The following is an 8,647-nucleotide window of genomic DNA, read 5'->3' as shown; positions in this document are numbered from 1 at the left end:
TCCTCCCCAACTTGCTTCTTGGTCATGATGTTTGTGCAGGAATAGAAACCCTGACTAAGACAACCAGTAACTGGAGCTCACTTTGATCCACAACCATGAGGCAGAGACAGCTAACTAGGAATGTTGTCAGCTTTTGAAACCTCAAAGGCTGTGACACACCTCCTCCCAAAAGGCCATACCTTCTAATCCTTCCCAAACAATTCCACCCACTGGGGACCAAGCATTTAAATAAGTAAGCCTATGAAAGCTATTCTCATTTAAAGATCCATATATATTAAGTTCTAGGCCACACACAGTGACATCTGCTCCAACAAGGCTATACCTCTTAATCCTTCCTAAACAATCCAGCAGTTGGGAAACAAATACTCAAATCCATGATTCAATGGGGGCCATTCTCATCCAAACCACCATAGCAGCTGGTCTTCAATCTATGTTGGACTCCCAAAGTAGTTCTTTTGTTTGTTTGTTTTTTGTTTTTTGTTTTTTTGAGACAAGGTTTCTCTGAATATCCCTGGCTGTCCTGGAACTCACTCTGTAGACCAGGCTGGCCTCAAACTCAGAAATCCACCTGCCTCTGCCTCCCAAGTGCTGGGATTAAAGGCGTGTGCCACCACTGGACAGTTGGAGTTTGATTTTTGCTTTTGATTGTGACTGTAGTAGCCCCAAAGTAGTTCTAACACTGGCAATGAACTGTCTCAGCAGCAGGACAGATGAACTGACCAGCAAGAGTGAGGACAAGTAGTCAAAAAAGCAAAATCTTCCTTCTTCTGTGTCCTTTTATGTGGGCTGCCACCAGAAGGTATGGCCCAGATTTAGTGTGGGTGTTCCCAACTCAAATACTCCAGTGGAAAAAAAAAATCCCTCACAGGTGTGCAAGCTGGTGGGGTGCCAAATGTAGTAAGGTTGACAGTCAAGATAGCCATCATAGGTGTCATTCCTCAAGAGCCATCTGCCTTTTCTTTTCTTTCTTTTTTGAAGCAATGTCTCTCAGTACTCTAGAACTTAGCAAGTAGGTTAAGTGGTCAGTAGGCTCCAAGGATCCATCTATTGTCTCAGTACTGGTATTACAAGTATATGCCACAGTGCACACGTTTTATCTCTGTGGGCTATGGGAGCCAGCTCAGGACTCATGCTTGCAAGACAAGCACTTTACCAGCTGAGTTACTGCCCCAGCTCTATTGTTCTGATTTTTGTGACATGGTCTCAAATGTAGCCCAGGCTGACCTTGAACTCACTAAGTATTCCAGGCTGGCCTTCAACTTAAAGGGGTCCGGCAGACTCAACCTCCCAAATGCTTAATTATAGCAATGTGCTATGATGCTCAGCTCACTTTAACTGTTATTATAACTTTATCCTATATCTCTTACATCTCTTAGCTAAATGCACTAGATACACTACAGAAGGATTGAGCATTCACCCCAGGACTGATTGATCAAGGCTGCAGACCAGATTTGGAAGCTAACTATGATCTTGAGTCAAGATCTTATAGGGCTTTTAAGACTGAGATCTACAAATATATGTGGCAAGTTACTTTACCAATCAGGATTTAGGGATAGGGGACTTCCTTAGGAGCATGTCTTCTTGGACACTTATCCTGCCCCCATTGGTTGGGGTACTCAACTGTGACAGGGGACTTGCCTTGTCTAACGTTCATGTCTTAACCTGCTAACCAGGATGGCAGTTACCCATGTAAAAGTCTCTTTCTGCCAAGTAGGATGTCAGTTCCCAGGGAGGTCTTGGAAACCAAAACTTTACTTGATACCCCACTCAAAATGGAAGTCTTATTTCAAATGACTTTTTATATTGGTGCAGGTGTTTCTCTTGTGTTGAGGTCCACCCTACAGGCAGGTTATAAAAGCAAAAACTATAAAATCTTATACGTAAATGTAGGAAGTGCTGCCTGGTGGTTGCTTTGGGTCGAAGCTTATTGTGATTAACTATACAAAGAAGTTCTGACTGACTTCTGCTGTGATTGGTTTTCAAGAGCATAGAACATAATTATACAGATTATTTAATAATACATGATTATATACAGAATATGCAATCATTCTAGACATAAGAAAGTTTCCTAGCCATACCAGAAAGAACATATGAGAAAAGTTTCTTTATACTATTAGTTAACAGCACAAAATGGCAGGCTAGATAGGTAACATTACCTCAGCTTTAACCTTCTACCTAGGCCTCAATACCACAAGGCAGCAAAAACTGAAAACTGACCTGGTATGGTGGTATATGACTTTGATCCTACCACTGGGAAGACAGACAGATCTGTGAGTTTGAGGCCAGCCTGGTCTACACAGTGAGCTCTTGGCCAGTCAAGGCTAACATCATGAGAACTTATCTCAAAATAATCAAAAGCCTCATCCCTTCAAACATTAGGGAGGGATTGGGGAAAGACAGCACCTCTTCAAGAAAGCACTGCACTACCAAAATTAAAATGCATATCTATTTATCCTCTTTTAGTGTTTGTTAGTTTTAAACACAGGGTTTCTTTGGACAGCCAGGGCTACACAGAGAAACCCTGTCTGGAAAAAACAAAAAAAAAAAAAAAAAAAAAAAAAAAAAAAAAAAAAAAAAAAAAAAAAAAAAAGGTATGTGCAATCACTGCCCAGTTTATTTATTTATTCTTCTGAGGGCATTAGGATTGAAAGCATGTACCACCAGGGGTCCAATATGTCCCAGGCTGGCTCTAGTTAGCCCTGTAACAGAGGATAACCTTGAGCTCTGACCCTCTTCTGCCTTCCGTGTACCCAGCTCATTTTAGCTGGGCAGTGGTGGCTCACGCCTTTAATCCCAGCACTTGGGCGGAAGAGGCAGGAGGATTTCCGAGTTCAAGGCCAGCCTGGTCTACAGAGTGAGTTCCAGGACAGCCAGGGTTACACAGAGAAATCCTGTCTCAAAAAAAAAAAAAAGAAAGAAAAGAAAAGAAAAAAAAAGAAAAGAAAAGAAGAAAAGAAAAGAAAGAAAGATCCTGCATCAAACAAATAAACAAACAAACTGTTAAAGACAACTTTAGTATTATTGAATTTATCTTGAATCTAAACTTTAATTACTGAACTTTTGAAATCAGTCCTACTGTGGTGTAATTTATACCAAGAAAACATGAATGAGAGAGTCTGGTGGAAAGCCTTTTTCTCTAAGGCACTGAGAGTTATTGCTCTACACTGCTCCTCTAGAGACTCTAGTCCATGCCTAGGCTCTGCCTTGGAGCATGGGTCCATTGCAGTGAATAGCCATGTGCAGGCAATAGTGTTTCCAAGACTCCTGCTGATAGTACAGTCCAAAGTTCAAGGCCCACAACCTACACACAGCTTCCCTCTAAGGTCCCAATCACCTCCAGGCTTCTTACCATACCAACCAGCAGCACTGCCACAGAAACAGGCTCGTGCTGTTTGTTGGATAACTACAAAGGTCTGCATGTGCTCAGTACAAACACTGTCTTTACAAGGTTGGTTGCTTTTTTGTTTTTGTTTTTAATTTTTAGTTCTTCCCAGTTCCCTCCTCTACCCACCCACCTTTGTTTTTTTGTTTTGATTTTTTGTTGTTGTTTTGTTTTAGATTTTTTTTTTTTGTTTTTTGTTTTGGTTTTTCGAGACAGGGTTTCTCTGTATATCCCTGGCTGTCCTGGAACTCACTCTGTAGACCAGGCTGGCCTCAAACTCAGAAATCCGCCTGCCTCTGCCTCCCAAGTGCTAGGATTAAAGGCATGTGCCACCACCACCTGCCCCCCCCTTTTTTTAAATAAATCCTTCTATAACATGTACGCAGCTACACATGTGTTTTGTGTGCATGAAGGTATGGGTGAGCACACTGTAGGAGGGAGGTCAGAGGACAACTTTAGGAGGCAGTTCTCTCCTTCTACCACGCAGGTCCTAGGAATCCATCTCTGGTCCTCAAATTTGGTGGCTGGCACCTTCATCTGCTGAGCCATTTCACCAGCCCAATATTTTTTAAAATAAGTGTGATTGTCAGTTGATTGACTCTAGGAGTGCTGTGATATCCAGATAACACCAGGTAAAGCACCCGCTCTGAACAGGTTCCTTACCTGCAATGTCCTCTACTCAACTGGGTTGTTTGGGAGATAATGTGTTTAACAGCCATAGTCACACTGTAGCAGCTCTTGAAGAAAAGGATATGCTTAGGGTTTTCATTGCTGTGAAGAGACACCATGACCAAGGTAACTCTTATAAAACACAACATTTAACTGGGGCTGGCTTACAGGTTCAGAGGTTCAGTCTGTTATCATCAAGGCGGGAATCATGGCAGCATCTAGGCAGGCATGGCACCAGAGGAGCTGAGAGTTCCACATCTTGTTCCAAGGGCAAACAGGATAAGACTCGAATCTCTGAGGTAGCTAGGAGGAGGGTCCCAAAGCCCAGCCACAGAGTGACACAATTCGTCCAACAAGACCACAACCTACAAATAATGCCACTCCCTGGGCCAAGCGTATTCAAACCACCACACTTGCTTTATTCATTCATATGGTTTTAGTGCTGTGCCAGCGCCATGTGCAGGTAAGCAATATCTCTCTCTGGAAGGTTACACTTAGGTAAGGAGAAAGTAAAAAGACAGAGATGCACAGTAAGACCTATCTCAGATAGATAGATAGATAGATAGATAGATAGATAGATAGATAGATAGACAGACAGACATAGATGTGTGAGAGGAAGAAAGAAAGAGTGAAGAATATGCATATAAGATGAAAGGGTCATGCTGGTTAGATGGCTCAGTGGGTAAGAGCACAGACTGCTCTTCCAAAGGTCCTGAGTTCAAATCCCAGCAACCACATGGTGGCTCACAACCACCCCTAATAATCTGATGCCCTCTTCTGGTGCATCTGAAGACAGCTACAGTATACTTATTTATAATAATAAATAAATCTTTGGGCTGGAGTAAGCAGGGACTGAGAGCGCCGGGTCTACCAGAGCGAACGGGGCTGACCGGGGCAAGTGGGGTTGACAGGAGTGAGCAGAGGTCTTAAAAGTCCTGTGGATGGTGAGATGGCCCAGTGGGTAAGAGCACTGACTGCTCTTCCAAAGGTCCTGAGTTCGGATCCCAGCAACCATATGGTGGCTCACAACCACCCATAATGAGATCAGATGCCCTCTTCTGGTGTGTCTGAAGACAGCTGCAGTGGGCCGGAGCGAGCGCGGCAAAGGTCCTTGAGATCAACAGCAACCACACACGTGATGGCTCATGGCCATCTGTACAGCTACAGTGTACTCATACACATAAAAAATAAAATAAATCTTTTTTTAAAAAGTCAATTGCCAACAACCAGATGAAGGCTCACAACCATTTGTATAGCTACAGTGCATACTCATATACATGAAATAAATAAATCTTTTAAAAAAAAGACGAAAGTGTCTTTGGAGGCCACAAGTGTTAAAGTCCTTGGAACTGGAGTTTATAGGCAGATATGAGCTACCTGACATGTGTGCTAGGAACTGAACTCCAGTCCTATGCAACAGCAATAAACACTCTCAACCAAGTACATACATATCATCTTATTATTATTACATCTATAAATACATATATGTTACCTTATTACTATGTTAGTTTGCTTTTTGTGGCTGTGATCAAACACTGACTAAAACCAACCAGGGAGGAAAGGGTTTCTCTGGCTTACATATAGAAATTACAGTCTATCAATAAGGGAAATCAGGGCAGAATGCAAGGCAGGAACCTGGAAACAGAGACTGAAGCAAAGACTACGCACAGAATGCTGTTTGCTGACTTGTTTCATCGGCTCACATTCTAAAACCTTTATTATCACATGGGTTCCAGGGACTGAACTCAGGTGGTCAGGCTTAGTGGCAAGTGACTTTATCTGCCGAGTCAAGAGCCTAGACATCTGGTTCCTATTGTTCTCTTATTTACCATTTTCCTTCTAAATACTATCTAAAGATACCTTCTAAAAATGAAAATCTGCACATATTCCCGTTCTATTTAAAACTTCCAATTGAAGGTTGGAAAGATGGCTCAGCAGTTAAGAGCACTTGTTTCTCTTGCAGAGGATTTAGGTGTGATTCCAGAACTTATATGGTAGATAACAAACATCTTTAACTCCAGTTCAGGGGATCTGGTGCACTCTTCTTGCTCACATGGGCACTAGATGCACAGGTGCACAGACATACATGCAGGCAAAACATCTGTATACATAAGAAATAAAATTACACTGTCTGGCCCAGCTGCCACTTTCATGAGGCGGGAATGAGAGAAATGGGGCTGGGCACAGATGGTTTGCTAGAGGGGTAGGAGGGCCCAGTTGATGCTGGGGATCCTCCTATATGTTGTCAGCCAGTGGCCTGCTTTTGCATTCTCCTGGTGCCCGCTGCCCCTTGTTTCTGAGAGACACAAACTCTTCCCTCATTGGCAGTTGACCTGTCTGAGCCAGCGTCTACCTGTGTAACTGGATGAACATAATAAAGGGGATCATTTGACCCTGAAAAAAATAAAAAATAAAATAAAATTAATCTTAAAAAATAAAATATACCATTTGTACATAATGCACATGTATGACATGTATCACACACATATACCACATATGTCACACACACCACACATACACACACACCATACATTTATTCAAAGAATTGTTATTTATACTCTGAGCCTTGATTTTTTTCATTTTTTGATTTTTATTGTAGTATTCATTTCACAGAGTTGATGATGGACCCCAGATCTGGGGTTCACTAGATAAGCATTGTACTACTGAGCTGCACCTCAGCCAGAGCTTGAATTTTTTTTTGATACAAAAGTATTTATTTTATAAAACTTGTATTTAAAATAGAGCTTTTATCTGTCTACTCACAAGTCCTAATTTAAAACATAATATATCATCCTTTGCTGAGTTGATGTTTACCCTTTACAATCAGCACTCATTTTTGTAATTTTATTAAGAACCTGTACTAAATGAAGTTTTAAAATCAGAAAACATTCTCTTTTATCTTAAAAGTGCTTCTTAAATAAAGGCACCAACAAGAACTACTTTCAGATGGTACAGAATTTCTTATTTCTTGAAGACTCTGTGGTTGACCACTTCTTCATTAGTTACCTGCAGCAAGACACCTTCCTATGGTAAGTAGGAAGAAGCTCAATATCGGCTCCTTCCTCCATAGCCCCCACTTCCTCCAGGACCATAAACCTCCACCATATGGTCCTCCCATGTTCCTGCTACCACCAAAGTCTCCACTCTTCATTGGACCATAGTTAGAAGGTTGCTGGTTATAATTTCCAAAATCATTGTAACTCCCACTTCCATAATTTCCTCCTCCATAGTTGTCATAACCACCTCCGTAGCCCCCACTCTGGTTGCCATACCCAGGTCCTCCATCACCACATCCTTCTCTTCCTCCTCCATAACCAGGGCTACCTCCAAAATTGCCACCTCCAGGTCCTCCTCCATACCCATTATAGCCATCCCCAAATCCACGTACACTTCCATATCCATCAGATCCCCCCCTAAAGTTGCTTCCTGGTCCTGGTCCAAAATGCCACCACCACCATGAGAATCCCCAAAACCAAAGTTCCCTCCTCTTCTACTCCTAGAACTTTGGACTTCATGCATTTCTTGTCTAGACAATGCCTTTTTAACTTCTGCATTGTGACCATTTATGGTGTGATATTTTTGCAAGACTATTTTATCCACAGGATCATGGTCATCAAAAGTAACAAAGCCAAAGCCTCTTTTCTTTCCAGACTGCCTATTGGTAATTATTTCAATAGTATCAATTTTTCCATATTCTTCAAAGTAATCTCTAAGGTGGTGTTCCTCAGTATCTTCCTTAATTCCACCAACAAACAGCTTCTTCAGTCACGTGGGCTCCTGGTTTTCCAGACTCCTCTCTTGCTACAGCACGTTTTGGCTCAACTACCCTGCCATCAATGGAATGAGGCCTTGCAGCCATGGCAGCGTCAACTTCGGCCATGGATGAGAAAGTTAAAAAGCCAAATCCTCTTGATCTTTTGCTTGCAGGATCCCTCATAACTACACAATCTGTGAGCTTTCCCCATTGCTTGTAGTAGTTTCTCAAACTTTCTTCTGTGGTTTCAAAGCTTAAGCCACCAATAAAGAGCTTACAGAACTGTTCCTTTTTTCTCTCCATCACAGACTCAGTCGCTTCAGCCCAATTTCCCGCAGCCGAGCAAGATGAGAAAGACCTCCGCGGACAGACGGACATGCATGGGACTCGTCCTGCCGCTGTGGGGGAGAGCCGGCGATGGCCAAGAAACTGCGCTGCGAGGAACACCCGCACATGGGACCGGCGCCACTGCTACTCCCGAGCTTGAATTTTATAAGTAGCTTATATTACTATCACCCTATATGCTGTCCTTTCACTCCAGCCTCTCTGGTTCACCATCCATCTGAGTCACTACCTATCCACTCTGGTTCCCCATCCAGATTCTCTAATCCTCTGCTTTACTTGACCATAGATAGGAGAGGGAGTCAGCCTATGACCCCTGACCCCAGGCTGCCCCCACTGTGTCTCCCTGCTGTGTGGGGACAAAGCACAAGAGATCTTGCTCAGGAATCCTGGGGTCTCCAACCACAGTCTCTTTTTGTTTGTTTGTTTTTTCGAGACAGGGTTTCTCTGTGTAGTCTTGGCTGTCCTGGAACTCACTCTGTAGACCAGGCTGGCCTCGA

At 42.8% G+C, this 8,647-nt stretch overlaps 1 pseudogene; it reads right to left on the bottom strand.

Moving 5' to 3' along the window:
* Positions 1 to 6,742: 6,742 nt before the first annotated feature.
* On the bottom strand, positions 6,743 to 8,108 carry LOC116098114 (annotated as a pseudogene).
* Positions 8,109 to 8,647: the final 539 nt, after the last annotated feature.

Source organism: Mastomys coucha, unplaced genomic scaffold (genome assembly GCF_008632895.1).
Source record: "Mastomys coucha isolate ucsf_1 unplaced genomic scaffold, UCSF_Mcou_1 pScaffold20, whole genome shotgun sequence".
Lineage (NCBI taxonomy): Eukaryota > Metazoa > Chordata > Mammalia > Rodentia > Muridae > Mastomys > Mastomys coucha.
The sequence above is the reverse complement of the archived record's forward strand: the minus strand, read 5'-3'. Positions and strand labels throughout refer to the sequence as shown.